The 17291-nt window shown below is 36.7% G+C and overlaps 1 protein-coding gene across 3 annotated transcripts in view; it reads left to right on the top strand.

Annotated features, from left to right (window-relative positions):
• The first annotated feature begins 9 nt into the window (after nucleotides 1-9).
• The window catches only part of WDPCP (WD repeat containing planar cell polarity effector), a 327586-nt gene continuing 310304 nt past the window's right edge, over nucleotides 10-17291 (top strand). For 2 of the 3 annotated variants that reach the window (XM_012764900.3, XM_012764898.3), the window contains exon 1: nucleotides 10-411. The gene's annotated coding sequence lies outside the window, so the exon portion shown is untranslated. Of the gene's footprint in view, nucleotides 472-17291 lie in introns of all 3 variants that reach the window. The other variant, XM_012764905.3, reaches the window with a different exon arrangement.

Here is a 17291-nt window from a genome sequence, read left to right as displayed (position 1 = left end):
GCTGCTCTGATTGGAGGACGATTGCAAACGGATGGTTTAGGTTCGGGAGGAAAGGTCTTGCCTGATGGCACCCTGCAATTGGCGGGAGGGAATGCCTGTGTAGTCGAGGGAGGAGAGACCGACTCCTTAGCGACACCACCCACACGCGGGCTACTGAGACTTTATCCTCCCCCAAGGGTAAACGTAGGAGGTAAAGAGACCTTCCGCTGCGTAAAGCTGGATCGACCCGGAAACAAAATCTTTTTAAAAAAGCTATTCACGCTCTGGAGGGGCGGGGAAATTGATGTGCAGGGAGGACAGGACAGCTTCGCAGGTTGCTAAGCGACGAGGCGGGAGCGTGCGCACACCCAGGCCGCAGGGAAACACCTGAGAGCACTGTGGCGTCTGCGACTCCGAGACCTAGGACAGCCGGTGAGAGCGCTGCTCCTTCCCGGGTCCTCCTTCCATAGCGCAGGGAGCCCTCTGCCTCAGGTAGTGTCCGGTGGCGAGGCGAGGGGTGTGCGGGGACGCTTACTCTGAGGCGGCCGGCGGACGCGCTTCTTCCCCTCTCCGGAGGCGGGTGAGCCCTTAGGGTTCGGAATGCGGTTGTGCAGCGTCCCTCGTGGCCCTTACCTACCTGGGTGCGATTTAACGGGCGGGTGCCCACAAGCTCGCCGATCCCATCTCGGCGTGGGGTATTGGCATGGGAATGCAACAGTGTTGGGAGGGCGCAGTGCCCTGGAGTTCGCCTTTACCCCGTTGTAAAACGCACCTCTTCCAAAGTTAAGTCAAAAGTATTTATTGAGCGTCACTTTGTGGTAAGTGAGCCTATCCCTTCCAGGAGCTCACAGTCCACGGATCTAACTTTCTCTAAGCCCGCAGTGAAAGTTGGCACTTGTGCCCATTCTATTTTGGAAATGGGATGCGCTTTAAACCATCTTTACTCTTAAAATTATGCCAGACTTGTGTTTTTGAGGAAAGGATGGCAGCTGAATGGGAGACACTGGTCGTTTCGGGCTGTCTCAGCTGGTAAGACAACTTAATAGGGTTTCATTTAAAATTAATGCTGCCCAGGAGAATTGCTGTGTTCTCGAAAGATTGTTTCATGTGGACATTAAAAGGAAGACGTGATGCTCTGGAATAGCATACAAGTAATGAAAATGAATAAAATATTTATATTAGATAATATTGTTATAGCTTCTGGTTTTACTGTATCACTGGCAAGTGAATACCAACTGGTATCTTTCAGTTTTTCTCTATTTCAATTTTGGAGGATTTGCTATTTTGGGAAAGAAATATAATATCTTACTTTCCTACTTGATCTATCAATAGAATATATCATACCTGGATGACTCTTGAATCACTCTGTTCATTTGGCTGTCAGACAACATAGTTTCCTGGTTTTCTTCTTTTGTGACTAGTTGCCCTTTCTCAGTCCTTTCAAGATTTTTTTGTTTTGTTTTTTAAAGCTCTGATCTCTTAACATTGGGGTGCCTGTATTCTTCTGCTTACACTCAATCCCTAAATGACCTAATTCATAGTTGCATCACTTCAAATGCTACCTCTATGCCCAAACTCCCAAATTCATGCATCTAGTCCTGAATTCCAGACTCCTATGTCTAACTACTTGTTATTTCCATGTGATTTTCTAATAAGCATCATTTCCACTATTTTACAGTGTTTTCACTAAACAATTGTATATAGAAGTATAACACTCTGTAATACAAATAACATGACCTGCACCCAGTTCCAAGATGTTGGTTGTAGATAAGGTTATGAGATTTCAAACTCTAGAGTAGTAAAGAGCTGGGATTAGTTAGATGGAGACAGGTTTAATAAATTGACGAGGGGAATGTAGGGCAAGGGTTTCAGGATGTGACACTCCATTAGGCTCTGGGGATTCAGCAATGAACAGGACACAGTTGCTGCCTTTTGGAGCCCCCAGTATAGAGTGGGGCACATATATAAACTTATAATGCCAACATAGCATGACTTGGGTGGTAATAGTTAAGGAGTTAGTAACTTTGGGCTGCCAGGCCTTCAAAAATGTGGTGCTGCCTGAATGAGAACAAATGGATATTTCTGCCAGGCAGCTAAAGTAAAAGGTAGAACGACATTTGCAGTGTTACAGGTAGGGTTTGGATTGGCAGTAAGAAAACATATATACATGCTTTAACCCTTTGTACTCGCTTGCTTTTTTCTCGATTCCTTTATTCTACTCGGGATTTAATTTTTTAAATACCCCAGATTGTACAAAATGTGGCAGTAGAATAAAAAACTGGAGTTTCTTTCCATACAAATTTATTTATTTGGATTTTTTTTTATATTTCAAATTATTGATACATTCAAAGAGTAATTTTAATCTCTTTAATTTTTGCTGTGTCGAGTCACACTCGAAATCCAAATGCAAAGGGTTAAGTTCCTAATTTAAACATACATACATACATGATTTAAGTTCCTAATTATGCATTGTCACGATATTTCTGTCATAGTTCCAGGATACTATAACAAAACAGAGGTTGCTGTGATATATGGTACAACTTATATTGTTTTACAATGTAAGTTTATATATAGACTATAGACTGAGTGGGTTAAACAACAAACATTTATTTTCACAGTTCTGGAGTCTAGGGAGTCCAAGATAAGGATGCCAACAGATTTGCTTCTTGGTGAGGGCACCCTTCCTGGTTCACTGATGGTTTCTTTGTATCCTCAACAAATATGAATTTTGGGGGCATGAAAACATTCAGTACATAACACTATGTTTTATTTTGATATATTTGGTCTATATGTCCTTATGTCTATTATAAGTTCTCTTGTTTGGAGTGGTTTTATAATTTACATTTTCAATTGGTATTAAACACTTATTTTGAAAATCAAATTTCACAGTAATTGTATGTCTCATAAAACCCATCATGACATCTTTCTTACATTATGTACAAGCAACAATCTTTGAAATTGCCATTGTGGCAGCTGGAAGACTGATCTTGGCTTAATGAACCTAATCAGTTTCAAATTTTTCTAGATAAGCAGAATTTTTGTATATGCAGATTATATTGGGAAAACAATTGCAAAAAGTTGTGAAATAGTGAGCATATCAGAAATTTCACAGATGCAGTTTGATACTTTAACAAAAAGTTATATATAATCAATTTTGGTATACATAGTTTATTAACTTGTTTACCAAATCATTTTGCTAAGTGATCAAACTTAACCTATTGGTAGAATTATGAACAATTTAGATTATAAAATATACACTTAGCAAAGTTATGTTTTGCTTGAATATGATGTGTTTAGTATGCTTGGTTTTCCTGGAGAATATAGTTGGCACCATTTGAATGGAACTACTAAGAATTATATAGATGGAGTAGGCCGGGCACCGTGGCTCCTGCCTGTAATCCTAGCACTCTGGGAAGCCTAGGCGGGAGGATTGCTTAAGCTCAGGAGTTCAAGACCAGTCTGAGCAAGAGCGAGACCCCCATCTTTACTATAAATAAAAAGAAATTAACCAAACAACTAAAATTAGAAAAAAAGTTAGCCAAGCATGGTGGCATGTGCCTGTAGTCCCAGCTACTCTGGAGGCTGCTGCAGGAGGAATGCTTAAGCCCAGGAGTTTGAGGTTGCTGTGAGCTAGTCTGATGCCACGGCACTCTAGCCCAGGCAACACAGTGAGACTCTGTCTACAAAAACAAAAAAAGAACCATATAGATGGAGTATAGTAGACCCAGGAAATGGACATATGTTATTCTTATTAGTTTCATAACCATGCTTCAGGCCTTATAATTTATGTTGCCGAATGTTCCCCATGAAGGTAGGAATTTGCAAACCTACTTTCCTCAAAAGGTAAGACTAACTGGGTAAAGATGGCTCTTCACAGAATTTCTTATAAATCTAAGTCACCTATTCATTTTTATATCAAACATTGTAATGTTTTAGTTCCCAAATCTAGTTATGTAATACCCTCCAGTATTTGGCTAAGTTTAATTATAAAGACTGGGACACATGAAGAATTTAGTTATTTATATGTTCTATTTAATCCTCAGCTCCTGGAAATAAATCAAGTTTTCATAACTTACAAGTGGGATTTGTCATGCAATATCTTCCTTTGTCCAGTTCATGTAAAAGGACTTAAAATTAAAGGAGGTATTATTTTTTCAGTCCCTCATAAATTTAATATTTCCTTGATAGAGGTTCCTGTGATGTATGGTACAATTTATATTGTTTTACAATGTAAGTTTATGTTATATATAATAGACAAGTATATATCATGCATAATTTATAATATGTAATCACATATCATGTATTGTATATATAATTTAATCCTGAGGTTGAGTGAATATTATTCTCATTTTACAGTTTAGGAAACTCAGTTTCAAAGATACTGACTTGTCCAAGGTCTTCTAACCATGTTTATAAAACTAAGATCTTTTTATTCATATTTTTTTTTTGTGAAACTTCATATCCCCTTGTACACTTAAAAAGTAACATCTAAACTATGTCATGTTTATACACTTGTAAAAGCTGTGATTTCTAATATATTATAAATATTGTCTTTTTATACAAAACTGTTATATCACTCTTCCAGATGTATCCAGTGGAATCCAAATATTGTAGCAATATGGTACTTACCATCATCCATTTAAAAAAATACATAAATAACTCTTCCTTCACATTTGAAAGGTGAAGTTTTTATATCTTTTTTTTTTTTTTTAAACAGAGTCTCCCTCTGTTGCCCAGGCTGGAGTGCAGTGGCCTTATCACAGGTTACTGCAACCTTGAACTCCTGGGGCTCAAGATTTTCTCCTGCCTCAGCCTCCTGAATGGCTGGTACTATATAGGCGCCCTCCACCTCACCCTGCTAATATTTCTATTTTTTGTAGAGATGGGGTCCTTGCTCTTGCTCAGGCTGGTCTTGAACTCCTGGTCTCAAGCAATCCTCTGGGAGGCCTTGGCCTCCCAGAATGCTAGGATTGCAGGCATGAGCTACTGTGCCTGGTCCTCTGTATCCTTGATTTCAAATTTCCAACACACTTCCCTGATATAATTTATCTTACTTTAATGTATTTTAATGCTTAGAAGTCTTCTAATGATCGCACTATCATTATATTTCTTTTCTTTTTCTTTTCTTTATTTCCTTTTTTTTAAGAGTTGGAGTCTCACTGTGTTGCCCACTGGCCTCAAACTCCTGGGCTTAATCGATTCTTCTACTTCAGCCACCCAAGTAGCTGGAACTACAGGTGTGTTTCACCATGCCCAGCTCATAATACTGCTTTTTTACTTTTTTATTTTTAATTATGATGGGTACATAAAGGTTGTATATATTTATAGGGTACGTGTGATAATGTTTTGATACAGTCACTTTGTTGTGCTATCAAATATTTATTGTTCATTCTGTTTAACTTACTAAATTTTTATAGCCATTAACCATTCCCACCTTGTTCCCTACCCACCTTGGATACCCTTCTCAGGCTCTGGTAACCATCATTCTACCCTCTGTCTCCATGAGCTCAATTGTTTTTATATTTTTTATTTATTTATTTTTAGTAAGGAGAGAGACTTTATTTGAAAAAATTATTGCAAAGGGGGTTGTCTGTTGCAATAGGAGGCGGGGAAGTATTGCAATAGGTAGGAAGCTGTCACCATAATATCTGCAAGTATCTAGAGATCAATTGTTTTTAATATTGAGCTTCCAATATGGGTGAGAACATGTAAAACTTTTATTTCTGTACTTGGCTTATTTCTCTTAATGTTCTTCAGTTCCATCCATGTTGTTGCAAATGGCAGGATTTCATTCTTTTTTATGGCTATATATATTCCATTGTGTATGTGTGCCACAATTTCTTTTATCCATTATTCCATTGATGGACACTTAGGTTGATTCCAAATCTTGGCTGTTGTGAATAGTGCTCTGATAAGTGTGGGAGTATAGATATCTTTTTGATATACTGAATTTCCTTCTTTGGAGTATATACCTAGCAGTGGGATTGCTGGGTCATATAGTAGTTCTATTTTTAATTTTTTGAGGAACTGCCATACTGTTCTCCATAGTGGTTGTACTAATTTACATTCCCACCAATAGTGCACTAGGGTTCCCCTTTCTCCACATCCTTGCTAGTGTTTGTTATTGCTGGTGTTTTTGATAAAAGCCATTTTAACTGAGGTGAGATGATATATCATTGTTGTTTTAATTTGCATTTCTCTGATGACTAATGATGTGGAACATTTTTTTCATAAACCTAATGGCCATTTGTATGTCTTTTTTTGAGAAATGTCTATCCAGATCCTTTGCCAATTTTTAAATTGGATTATTTGTTTTTTTCCTATTGAGTTATTGGAGCTCCTTCTGCATTCTTTTTTTCCCCCCAAGTGGTCTGACTTGGAATATATTCTAGTTATTAATCCCTTGTCAGATGGGTAGTTTGCAAATATTTTCTCTCATTCTGTGGATTGTCTCTTCACTTTGTTGATTGTTTCCTTTGCTGTGCAGAAACTTTTTAGCTTGATGTGATTCCATGTGTCTAATTTTGCTTTGGTTCATCATTCTTTATCACAAAAATGAGAGTTGAGATTGAAATGATGTTTTGCTTTTTCACCTGTCCCTATGGCTGTAGTGTAATAAACTTATCATTTCAATGATTAATAGTACTCATTTGAGAAAAACAAATATATTGCAAATATAGATAAATAATTTTTAAAAATTAAAAGTACAATTTGACTGGAAACAAATTTCTTAATAGATAGGACCTACTCCACCCCCAGTTCATATATCTGTGGATGAATATTACATATGGTTAGAATGAGACTAGATTTAGTTTCAAATTTATTCCTGTTTTTCAGTTAGAGATGTAAGTGCTTACAAACCTTATTCACATAAATAAGAAGATGGGAGTTTTTTGAAGTCCTTTCATGTCATTTACAATACAAAATCATATGGTGACCTATCATCAAAAATTATTTTCAATGATCTATCAACTGGTAACTCATTTAGGATATCCTTCAATTTGACTGAAAGCAAAGGATTGAAAAACACTTGACTTGCAAAGGGATTTATTACCCATTCAAAGTTTTACTAAAATTTCTCTTAAGTTATATAGTTCCTCTTTCCTATAGAGTTCCCTTAATTAATTCAATCTGCTCTGAAAATACCAAGAAAACTTGAAATACTTTCATACTACCTTCCTAAAACAATATTTTTAATGAAAAATGCTTTCATTTTATATGCTTTAAGTATGTTTTTGTCAAAACCTTGAGGTGGTTTATTTACTCATTGAATTTTCAATTTTGGATCAAATATTGCCATTAATTGGTGAAACTAGTCAGTCAAATAAGATTGACATCCTTTCTGTCAGATAAAAGTACGACTTCATTTTTAAATTAAATTATTAATAGTCATTTAGAGGAATATTATAAAAACCACTGAGAAATTATGAAACACACTTATAAGAGAGATTATTAAGATAATAAAGTCAAGATTAAAATGATACAGAGAATTGGGCACAGTGGCTCATCCCTGTGATCCCAGCACATTGGGAGCCCAATGCCGAAGGATTGTTTGAGGCTGGGAGTTCAAGAACAACCTGAGGAAAAATCAAGACCTGCTTCTACAAAAAATAAAAAAAATAGCCTAATGTGGTGGCGCTTGCTATAGTTTCAGCTACAGGTGGGAAGATTGCTTAGCCCAGGAGTTTGTGGCTGCAGTGAGTTTGACAACACCACTGCACTCCAGCCTGGGCAATAGAATGAGACTCTGTGTCAAAAAATATGATGCAGGGATAATAAAATTGTCAGTTTTTAAAATAACTTATTAATATGATCATAGTGCTATTTCTTATTGCTTAGTTTATAATATAGTGATATAAAGTGGGCCAAAAATAATAAGTGATTTATAAAGTGAGGAATATGGTAAAAAATATGGCATTTCTTTAGTAAATGGCTATGAAACTTAAGGGTATTGAGGTTTTTTTTTTTTTTTTTTTTTTTTTTTGAGACAGAGTCTCGCTTTGTTGCCCAGGCTAGAGTGAGTGCCGTGGCGTCAGCCTAGCTCACAGCAACCTCAAACTCCTGGGCTCGAGTGATCCTTCTGCCTCAGCCTCCCGGGTAGCTGGGACTATAGGCATGCGCCACCATGCCCGGCTAATTTTTTATATATATATCAGTTGGCCAATTAATTTCTTTCTATTTATAGTAGAGACGGGGTCTCGCTCTTGCTCAGGCTGGTTTCGAACTCCTGACCTTGAGCAATCCGCCCGCCTCGGCCTCCCAAGAGCTAGGATTACAGGCGTGAGCCACAGCGCCCGGCCAGGGTATTGAGTTTTTGAGAATTGAGGTTTTGAATCATATATATAAATTAGAAATAAATTAATTTTTTTAGACTTCTTAGACCTCATAAACATACTTTTCCTATGTATTCAATCAATGAAGGAAGAAAGTATGAATTGCTATAAATGAGTTGGTTTGGCAATTAGCATATCATTTTATTTTCTGTTAATAGTAAGTGAAAAATTTAAAAAAATTGTAAGACCAGGATTGATCATAATTCCATAAATACTTCTTTAACTTGCTTAAAAATATGTGACTTATACAAATCCCTTGTTCCCTCTGGCTCTCCGTCTTTCCTGCCTCTCTGCGGAGCAAAACAGATTGCTCTCCTTTTGTCATATACAGTAGGTGTGCATTATTCTCAAAGCCTAGGTTCTTGGAGTCTTACCTTTTACCTTGAGCACTTACCAAAGATTTTTCCCATTAGCCTCCTAAATGAATTCTATCAGCCGATAAGAGAAAGAGGCTTTTCTATATTCTTGTTATTGTTCTTAAATTCTCATGATTTTTGTCCTTGATTTACAGTGAATTTTGGAAAGGAGAGTTTTCATAATCAGTCCTACGGTAGAACAGGACATTCCTATACTCCAAGAAGGCCACAAACATGTAAGCTACCTATACCCCCACCTAATTCAAACACACAGAATCAAAGTCACCTGTGTCGTAGCTCATGGGCTTTGTTCTCTTCAGAGTTGGTTGCTCTTATAAATCAGATCAAGGGGCACATTAGCACCGATTTTAAGTTACCTTTCACAGGTAATATAATACATTACAAGAAAGGATTTTTGGTAAGGTGGGTGTATCAGTACATTTTCAATTATACTACAAATAAAGTTGCCTGAGTTCTTTGTGTTCTTGGAGAACTGTCTTTGGTGGTAATGTCAAGTAACACAATATGTCATTGCAATTTCATTGTGAGTTTGAATCTCCAGGTGGCTTCTGAATGCGTTGTAAACATTCATTTTTTTTTTTTTTTTTTGTTAAGGCAACAACAAACAATAGAGCATTAAACAGTTATGCTAGATTTGGAAATGTACTTAACATTTTTTTTTTTTTTGCCCAGCTTAGCATGATTTAGGTAATATTTAATTCAAATTGCAGAAAATATTTGAAATACCATTCTAACAACATTCAGCAGTGACATTGAAGGAGCATTAAGTTTTAAATCCCTGAAATAGAATGTTGGCTCTTGATACCCTAGGCATTTTGGAGTTTACGAGATCTTATGCTTTTATAGTATAAAACTATTTTACCTCATATGAATTTTATCTGTAGTATATATAAAATTGATATGCATCTAGTTTAAAACATCATTCATTTAAATGCATACTTTAATGAAGTACAATTAAACTTTTAAGCTCTTTCATGCAACAATTTTGTTGTAATCTGATACCCTTTCACTGAAAGTAGCAATGTTATATTGAGAGTACTGTAATGTAAAGATGCCTTTGCTGTTGGTCTAGCTATCTGCATTTTTAGAAATATCTGCTTTACTATAACATCATGTAATTAATCAATAGCTATGTTAGGAAATAGAGTGTGATTAAAAACAGGATCAAGGCTGAGGCGGGCGGATTGCTCAAGGTCAGGAGTTCAAAACACCAGCCTGAGCAAGAGCGAGACCCCGTCTCTACTATAAAAATAGAAAGAAATTAATTGGCTAACTGATATATATATAAAAAATTAGCCGGGCATGGTGGCGCATGCCTGTAGTCCCAGCTACTCGGGAGGCTGAGGCAGCAGGATTGCTCGAGCCCAGGAGTTTGAGGTTGCTGTGAGCTAGGCTGACGCCAGGGCACTCACTCTAGCCTGGGCAACAAAGCGAGACTCTGTCTCAAAAAAAAAAAAAAAAAAAAAAAACAAAACAGGATCATTTATCAGTCTGGCATAGGTCACAAAAAAAGAAAAAAGAAAAAAAGCAAGATGAAGACTTGTGAAATAAATCAGAGAACAAATTACTATGAATATTTTTAAAACGAAAGGTAGTGCAAGGCTAAGTAGTTGACTTAGCTAAAAAAAAGTTTGGCTTTGTGCTCTTTTTTAAAACATAAGAATAACGTTAGGTATCTTGAAAATTATTTGGTTGCTTTAGATATGCAGAACATTTTTGAAAATATTCTCAAATAACTTCTAAAATGAATAATGTCATATTTCAAAAATAATTTTGACACTTTAGTGAGTTTTAAACTTTGTAATTCCAAATTTAATCATGGCAAAAATAAAAGTGCTTGTAATTTGATTTAAAACTGTAGTTGCAATGAGAACCACTTTATTACTACTTTTTATAATTTTATACACACACAATTTACATGCATATTTACCTATAGCATATTTGACTAGAATTTTCAGGCATGATGAAATACAGGGTATTTTAACCGGATAAAAATGTTAGTCCTGTGATCTTCGTGTTATGAAGTTGCTGTCAGTGATCCAGAGGTAGAATTGAGTGGAGTCATTGCTAGGGCCTCCTCTTTTAACTTTAGTTAAAATGAGATAAAACATTATTCATCAGGATTCTTTTTGATAATTACATGTTTCCAGGAGTATGAGCTACCTAACTTTGAGTTTTTTCTTTTATGTGAAGGAGTAGAATTTATTTGTTTTTACCTCTACTACCTAGGTGTGTGACCTTACTTAACAAGTTTCTTGATCTCTGTAAGCCTCAATTTATTAATGAGGCTAATGACACAAAGTGACCATAAAATCTAGAAACATAATACAGTGATTCTACTCTTAAACATATCCATTTAAGTTAGGAGATGTACAAAATGTTCATAAGCACTGTTTACAAGAGCAAAAGCCTGGAAATAACGTGTATGTCTATTAATAGAATGAATAAATATATTGAAAATGGACCATAGCTATACCTGCCAACATGGTTGCATATCATAAATACAGTATTGAATGAAAAAAGCACATCACATAAGAATATATACAATATGATTCTATATTTATAAAAATTAAAAATTTACAACAAATACAATTATTCAGGATTTCATATACCTCTGGTGAAATCATAAAGAAAAGCAGGGAAGTGATTAATTAAGAATTCAGGATAGTGGTTGCCTGGGGTGGAAAGGGTATACTGGGGTCTTCAAAGTGTTAGTAATCTGCATCTTCTTGAGCTGTGTATGTATGTGAGCATTTAAAAATTTAATATATTTATTTATTACATATTTTAAAAATATACATATCTGACCACTCTTTATGTATGATGTTTTATTTAAAAAAAAACATAGTGGCTTAGAGCTTTATCTTTTATTATTGAACAGCAAATTTGAGAAAGAATAAAAAGTCACTCATGAATCTTCTACCCTAATAGAAAAATGTTCATTTTTTAAAATCCCATTCAAGTTTTCAAGGTTAGATTTAAATTCATCTTCTGGTTATTTGTTTTCTATTTGTCCTATTTATTCTTTGTTCTCTGTTTTCTTCTTCCTTCTTTTTGATTAATTGAAATTTTTTTATAATTCCATTTTATCTCCTTTATTGGCTTATTAGTAAAAACTGGTCATTACAGTGACTGCTTTAGGATTTATAGCATACATCCTTTATCACAGTGTACTTACAAGTGATATTATACCACTTCATGTATAAGGACATTCTAATAATTTATTTCCATTTCTCCCCTTGTGATCATTCTGCTATGGTTGTCATATATTTTACTTTTACATAAGTTATGAGCCCCATAACATATTGTTATTTTTGTTTAAATAGTCAATTATCTTTTCATTAAAGAGATTTAAATAATGAGAAAAAATATTTTAGATATTCACCCATATTGTTATTATTCTCAGTCCTTTCATTTCTTTTTGTACATCAATATTTCTAATATGGTGTAATTTTTTTTTTTTCTGCCTAAAGCACTTTTAAAAAATATTTCTTTTTTTTTGAGACAGAGTCTTGCTCTGCTGCCTGGGCTAGAGTGCCGTGGCGTCAGCCTAGCTCACAGCAACCTCAAACTCCTGGGCTCAAGCAATCCTTCTGCCTTAGCTTCCCAAGTAGCTGGGACTACAGGTATGCACCACTATGCCCGGCTAATTTTTTCCATATATTTTTAGTTGTCCAGCTAATTTCTTTCTATATTTTAGTAGAGATAGGGTCTCACTCTTGCTCAGGCTGGTCTTTGAGCTCCTGAACTCGAATGATCCTCCCACCTTGGCTGCCGAGAGTGCTAGGATTACAGGTGTGAGCCACCATGCATGGCCTAAAAAATATTTTTTATGGTGTGGATTGGCTGGTGAAAAGTTCTCTCAGCTTTTGTATAATATGTCCAAAAATGTCTTTATTTTTGAAAGATATTTTCACTGGGTATAGATTTCCAGGTTGAGGATTTTTTTCTTTCATTACTTTAAAGATGTTGGTCCACTCTCTTTTCATTTGCCTTGTTTCTGAATGAGAAATCTGCTATCATCTTTACCCTTCTTCCTTTGTACTTGTGTCTGCTTTCCTCTGGATGCTTTTAATATTTTTCTCTTTATCACTGGTTTTGAGCAATTTGATTATGATGTGGCTTGGTACAGGTCTTTTTCATGTTTCTTATGCTTGGGGTTCATTGAGCTTCTTGGTTCTATGGGCTTGTAGTTTTTAACAAATTGGGGGGAGTTTTGGCCATTTTTTCTTCAAATATTTTATCTGTGTGCCCCCAATCCTACTGCTGTTTTGGAGATTTCAATTATATGTACAGTAGGCCATTTGAAGTCTCATAGTGCATTTATGCTCTTTTTTTTTTTTTTTTTTTTTGAGACAGTCTCACTTTGTTGCCCAGGCTAGAGTGAGTGCCATGGCATCAGCCTGGCTCACAGCAACCTCAATCTCCGGGGCTCAGCGATCCTACTGCCTCAGCCTCCCGAGTAGCTGGGACTACAGGCATGTGCCACCATGCCCGGCTCATTTTTTGTATATATATTTTTAGTTGGTCAATTAATTTATTTCTATTTTTGGTAGAGACGGGGTCTCGCTCAGGCTGGTTTCGAACTCCTGACCTTGAGCAATCCACCCGCCTCGGCCTCCCAAAGTTTACAGGCGTGAGCCACCACGCCCAGCCATGCTCTTTTTTTTTTAAATTCTCTTTTATTTCTAGGTTTCATTTTGTAAAGTTGCTATTGCTATGTCTTCAAGGCCACAAATCTTTTATTTTATAGTGTCTAATATGCTGTTAGTTCCATCCAGATTATTCTTCATATCATATGTTGTTTTTATCTGTAGAAGCTTGATTTGGGTCTTTATTTCTTTCATGTTTACTACATTTGTTTAACATATTTAATATAGTTATAATAATTGTTCTAATATTCTCATCTCCTAATTATAACATCTCTGTCAGTTTTGGGTTGGTTTTGATGAATTTTTTTCTCCTTATGGGTCATATTTTTGCTCTTCTTTGGATGCCCGGTAATTTTTGATTAAATGCCAGACATCATTATTATTACATTTTTGGGTACATTTTTATCTTTTATAAATAATTTTGGGCTTTATTCTGGGATGCAGTTATATGATTTCAAAATAGTTTGATCCCTTCAGAACTTTGAGATTTATTAGTCAGGATCTGAGTAGTGCTCAGTCTAGGGCTAATAATTTCTTGCTCCTGAGCCAAGACTTTTCTGTATTCTCTACCCAATGACTGTGAATCACAAAGTTTTTCTGTTGGGCTAGTCAAAACAGGCACTATTCCTAGCCCTGTATGAGTGCCAAGCACTGTTATCTATAATAATTTCTAGTTCTTTCTCCAGCCTCATGATTTTATCATATGTATGTCCTGTCAGTTCTCAGCTAAATTCTCAAGGGGAACTGCCTGGAGTTCTCTCTCTACTTGTCTCCTCTCCAGAGTACTCTAACCACCTTGTTCCTCCTAGTCTTTTAGTTCTGCCTCCTCAACTCACGTTGTATACTGGGGTACTCCTGGTTTCCCTTTCCCTGTACTTTACCTTTTCTCTTCTAACACAGCTTCATATGCCTACCACTTTGGTTTTGGTTCCTACTTTTTGGTAAATAGGAACATTCTCTCTTTTTTGTAAGCTCAGCTATTTAAAAAAATATTTTTATTTTGAAATAATTTCAAATTTACTAAAAGATTGTAAGAATAGTACAAAGAACTTCTAATGTCCCCTCAGCCAGATTTACCAATTGTTAACATCCTATCACGTTTGCTTTATCATACATGCTGTCACTACCCCACCCTCCCCTTGCCACACCTTGTTTTTAATTAGACAGTAAGTTGTACATCATGCCCTCTTATTCCCCTATATTCCTCAGTGAATATTTTCTAAGAACAAGGGCATTCTTTTATATAACTAACATATAATTATAAAATTCAGGAAACTTGACATTGATGTATATATACTACATCTGGTATATTCTTTTTTTTTTTTTTTTTTTTTTTTTGAGACAGAGTCTCACTTTGTTGTCCAGGCTAGAGTGAGTGCCGTGGCGTCAGCCTAGCTCACAGCAACCTCAAACTCCTGGGCTTGAGTGATCCTTCTGCCTCAGCCTCCCGAGTAGCTGGGATTACAGGCATGCGCCACCATGCCTGGCTAATTTTTTCTATATATATCAGTTGGCCAATTAATTTCTTTGTATTTATAGTAGAGACGGGGTCTCGCTCTTGCTCAGGCTGGTTTTGAACTCCTGACCTTGAGCAATCCGCCCGCCTCGGCCTCCCAAGAGCTAGGATTACAGGCGTGAGCCACAGCGCCCGGCCTACATCTGGTATATTCTTATGTTCACATTCAGCCAGTTGTGTCAGTAATGTCCCCTAACAGTTTTCCCCAATATAGGATCATGCGTTGAATTTAGATATCATGTGTCTTTAGTCTCTTGTAATATGGAACAGTTAATCAGCCTTCTTTGTCTTTTATGAGGACTGTTTTGTTTTGTTTTGTTTGTTTGTTTTTGGAGATAGGGTCTTGCTTTGTTGCCTGGGCATGAAGTCAGTTGCGTGATCATAGCTCACTGCAACATCAAACTCCTGGGCTCAAGTGATCCTCCTGTCTCAGCCTGCTGAGTAGCTGGGACTACAGGCACATGCCACCGTGGCTGGCTAATTTTTCTATTTTTTATAGAGACAGGGTCTTACTCTTGTTTAGGCTGGCCTTGAGTTCTTGAACTCAAGCAATCCTCCTGCTTTGGCCTCCCAAAGTTCTAGTATTACAGGTGTGAGCCACTGTGCCTGGCCTAATATCCTATTTCTTATAAAACTTTTACCCATAGCTTTAGCACTCACCAATGATTTTGCCTGAATCAATGATTACTATGGTTATAAAATGATTTTAAAAGTCTGTCATTTCTTTAGCACTTATTAGATGGCATTCTTCTGTAAGTTTGAGTTTTCCCTCCTTATCCATTTTGATCCATTTTCTGCTGTTATAGCAGACTACCAATACTGGATAATTTATAAATAATAGAACTTTATTTAGCTCATGATTCTGGAAGGTGGGAAGTCCAAGAGACATGGCACTGGCATCTGGTGAGGGTCATCCCATGGTGGAAGGCATCACATAGCAAGTGAGCATGAGAGACAGAGAAAGGTAGGGGACTGAACTTAATCAAGAGCCCATTCCCTTGATAACTAACCCACTCCCATGATAAGCATTAACCATTTCATGAGAGCAGAGTCCTCATGACCTAATCACCTCTTAAAGGCCCCACTTTTTAGTAGTGTTACAATACAACTATATTTCAACATGAGCTTTGGTGGAGACATTCAAACCATTGCACCATTCATCTGTCTGTCCATCAGCTGCTTAATCCATATATCTAATCAGTATAGACTCACAGCTTCTTATTTTATTCAGTGGATTACATCAGTCTGAAGGGTTTTTAAGTGAATGTTGTTTTTAATTTGACATGATTTAATAAGAGGAAATGAGCTAAAAATCAAGACAGGTGATCTTTTATTTAGCACTCTTTTGGTTTTTAAGAACAGACACCACCTCAGATGCTTTATCATAGGAAGCTATACTGTAAAGATATACATGATGATAAGACAAATTTTGGTCACTTGACAAGACCTCAGGGGAATCCAGGAAAAGTCGAACTGTGAGATTCCAATGCCACCCTTCCCTCTCTTGAACAGAAACAAATAGGGCAATTATGTGAACGTCATAGAGAACAGAGAGCCTCATGGAGAGTAGAATTGTTAGGCTATGCTAGAATCTCAGAAAATTATGGGCCGGGCGTGGTGGCACACTCCTGTAATCCTAGCACTTTGGGAGGCTGAGGCGGGTGGATTGCTCGAGGTCAGGAGTTCAAAACCAGCCTGAGCAAGAGCGAGACCCCGTCTCTACTATAAAATAGAAAGAAATTAATTGGCCAACTAATATATATAGAAAAAATAAGCCGGGCACAGTGGCGCATGCCTGTAGTCCCAGCTACTCGGGAGGCTGAGGCAGTAGGATCTCTTGAGCTCAGGAGTTGGACTAGGCTGATGCCATGGCACTCACTCTAGCCTGAGCAACAAAGTGAGACTCTGTCTCAAAAAAAAAAAGAAAAGAAAATTATGGATTCTGGGTTATCTAAATTGTCCTAGCTTCAGGAGTTCACTGATCTTAGTGTTCTTTCAATAACCTAACTACTTCTTTAAATTTTTCTGCTTTTTTTTCTTGCTTTAACTGTCTGAGTATCCATAGTTCCTTAGAGAGAGACAGAGTTAGATTGGCCTAGGGGAGTTAGATTGGTTCTGCTATTGTTTGGGCAGAATTTCTTCTACCAAGTCTCTCATATTTTGCTTACCAGCTGCCAGACTATCTCAGGTGCCCATTCGCAGCCCATTCAGGTGTATGTATGGGGCACAACTGGAGAGGAATCAAGATGTTTAGAACACATATTTCTTTTCATGGATTGTCCTGTGGCTTCCCTTGTAGTAGGGTTGGTAGAGAGGACAGTTTCTCTAAGTGTCTACTGTGGATACAGTAGGCAATATATGTCTGCATCCTGTTCTTCATTCTGCCAGAACAGAACCTACACTGTAGGCAATATAAGCTAAATGATTTATTTTC

This window comes from Microcebus murinus, chromosome 3 (assembly GCF_040939455.1).
Source record: "Microcebus murinus isolate Inina chromosome 3, M.murinus_Inina_mat1.0, whole genome shotgun sequence".
Classification (NCBI taxonomy): Eukaryota; Metazoa; Chordata; class Mammalia; order Primates; family Cheirogaleidae; genus Microcebus; species Microcebus murinus.
Note: the sequence above shows the minus strand (reverse complement) of the source record. Positions and strands in the feature narration are given on the sequence as shown.